This window comes from Octodon degus, unplaced genomic scaffold (genome assembly GCF_000260255.1).
Source record: "Octodon degus isolate 3935 unplaced genomic scaffold, OctDeg1.0 scaffold00469, whole genome shotgun sequence".
NCBI lineage: Eukaryota > Metazoa > Chordata > Mammalia > Rodentia > Octodontidae > Octodon > Octodon degus.
The window spans coordinates 82,082-85,144 of record NW_004525045.1 but is presented as its reverse complement, the minus strand read 5'-3'; positions in this window follow the sequence as shown (position 1 = coordinate 85,144).

Here is a 3,063-nt window from a genome sequence, read left to right as displayed (position 1 = left end):
ATCTTCTAATCTATTCCATTGATCCTCAGGTCTATTTTGTTGCCAGTACCACACTGACTTTATCACAGCAGCTTTGTAGTATAATTTCAAGTCAGGGAGAGTAATGCCTCCTGCTTTGGCTTTGTTGCCCAGGATTGCTTTTGCTGTTCTAGGTTTTTCTGGTTCCAAATAAGTTTTAGGAATTATTTCTCTAGATCTGTGAGGGATGCTGGTGGGTTTTGATAAGGATTGCATTAAATTTGTACAATAATTTTGGGAGAATGACAATTTTCACAATGTTAGTTGTTCTTATGCTGGAGCAAGGACTATCTTTACATTTTCTGACATCATCTTCAATCCTTTTTTTCAGAGTACTGTATTGTTCTTCCTATAGGTCTTTTCCTTCTTTAGTTATATTCATCCCTAGATATTTCACTTTTTGATGCAATTATGAAGGGTATTTTTTGTTTAATTTCTCTCTCAGTGTGCTTTTCATCAGTGTAGAGGAAAGCTATTGAGTTTTGGGTATCGCCTTTATAATTGCTATGGTACTGAATTTGTTTATTAGTTCTAGTAGCTTCTTGGTGGAGTTTTTGAGTCTTCCAAGTAGAAGATCACATCTACAAATCAGGATAGTTTAACTTCTTCTTTACCTATTCTTTTTCCTTTTATTTCTGTCTCTTGTCTAATGGCTCATGCTAATGCTTCCTGAATTATATTGAATAAGAGTGGCAATAGAGGACATCCTTGTCTTGTACCTAATTTGAGAGCAAAAGGTCTCAGTTTTTCCCCATTTAGAATCATGTTGGCTATTCGATTGCCATAGATACTTTTTATCAGATTGAGGTAGAGACCATCTATCCCAATTTTCTTTAGGGTTTTGATTATGAATGAATGTTGGACTTTTTCAAAAGCCTTTTCTGCATCAATAGAGATGATCTTGCAGATTTTGTTTTGCTCTATTGATATAATGTATTATATTTATAGATTTGTGTATGTTGAATCATCCTTACATCCCTGGGATAAATCTTACCTAGTCATGTTGTATAATCTCCTTGATGATTTACTGTATCCTATTTGCCAGGATTTTGTTAAAGATATTTACATCTATGTTCATGAAAGAGATTGGCCTGTAGCTTTATTTTCTTTTTTGGTTGAATCTTTGTCTGGTTTTGATATCAGTATAATTCTTGCCTCCACAAATGATTTTGGGAATATTGCTTCCTTTTAGATTTCATTGAAGAGTTTAAGGAGTATTAGAATTAAATCTTCTCTAATTTCATTGTAGAGTTCAGCTGTGACTCCAGCTGGGCATTTGTTTGGCATTACGTTTTAGGGTTTTTTTAATGTTTTCAATTTCATTGGCTGACGTTGAATTATTCAGTGTTCTCATATCTTTTTGATTCAGTTTTGATATTTTGTTCCTTTGTAAGAATCTGTCCATTTCTTCTTTGTCTTTGATTCTGTAAGAGTAAATATTTTCAAAGCATCTAGCAATCATCTTCTGAATTTCAACAGGGTCTGTAGTAATTTCACTCTTTCAGTCTTATTGCTTGAATTTCAGCTTTTCTCCTGTTTTTGATTAGGGTAGCTATGGTTATATCATTTGGATTTACCATGTAAAAGAAACAGTTTTTGGATTAATTAATTATTTGTATTGTTTTTTTCATCTCAATTGCATTAACTTCTGCTCTAAACTTTATGATTTCTTCCCATCTTTGGGTTTTTGGCTTGATTCGCTCTTCTTTTTCTAAACATTTGTTATGCAACATTAGCATATTTATTTGTTCTTGTTTTGTTTTACTAATGTGTGAATTCACGGCTATAAATTTCCTCTAAGAAATGTTTCATTGTTTCCCACAATTCCACTAAGTTGTGCTTGAATCTTCATTGAAATTGTAGATATTGTTTAATTTCTTGTTGAATTTCATCTGTAACCCATTGATTGCTGAGGACAGTGTTATTTAATTTCCATATATTTATGTGTTTTTATGGCTTTTGTCAAAAATTTTCAGTTTCATTTTAGTGTAGTCTTGTAATATACGTGGGGTAATTTCTGTTTTCTTGCATATACTTAGGTATGACCTATGTACTAGTATGTGGCCTATTTTAGAAAACATCCCTTGTACAGCTAATAAGAATCTGTATTGAGATGTGGTTGGGTGGAACACTCTTATATGTCCATTAAGTCTATTTGTTCAAAGGTCTGGTTCAGTTCTGGTACCTCTTTGCTAATTATTTGTCTGCTTTACCTGTCTTTTCATGATAAGGGGTGTCAAGGTCTCCTATGAAGATTGTGGTTTTGGATAGTAGATTTTTTTTCATGTGCATTAAAAATTGTGTTATATAATTGGGTGCTCCCATATTTGGTGCATACATTTTATAACTGTTATCTCTTCCTCTTGTATTTTTACCCTAACCATTATATAGTAGCTGTTCATTATTTAATATTTTTGAATCTCTCTTTCTAGTCAAAGCACTTTCTTCATTATTCTTGTGTGGTAAGATATATACTTTATATCTTTATTATTGATAAGATATAGCTATAAATTGATTTAGTCTTAATATTTTTTAAAATGCCAGATACTGTGCTATGTTATAATCCCATTATATTTGACTTGAATACTCATATTTTCAGTTTTATTTTTGTGTTAAAAATTTAGTATTATATCTTGGTTTGTTTTTATCTGATATTTTCACATATAGTACACATTCATCTTGTTTGGTGATTCAGAATATATAATGAAACAACTCTCCTCTACCAATATAATATAACATGCATCATGTTCAAGTTGTGTTGTCTCATGTTCTGATTTTGCCTCTCCAGTAGGAGAAATGGAGCCATCATTACCCAAATATGTGTATCTATGACTATTGAGGTCTTCTTTTTCTAAATCTTCACCAATATTCATTTATTTTGATGATTTCTTAAGGTGGTGTTAATACTTCAGTTTTTCAATGTAGTAAAAAAAAATCCTCTTACAACAGCTTGCTCAAAACTTAAAATTTTCCTCCATAGAAATGATTTCCTTCCATTTTCAGATTATGAAATTGAGAATGTAAGTTCTTTTCCTTTGATTTTTT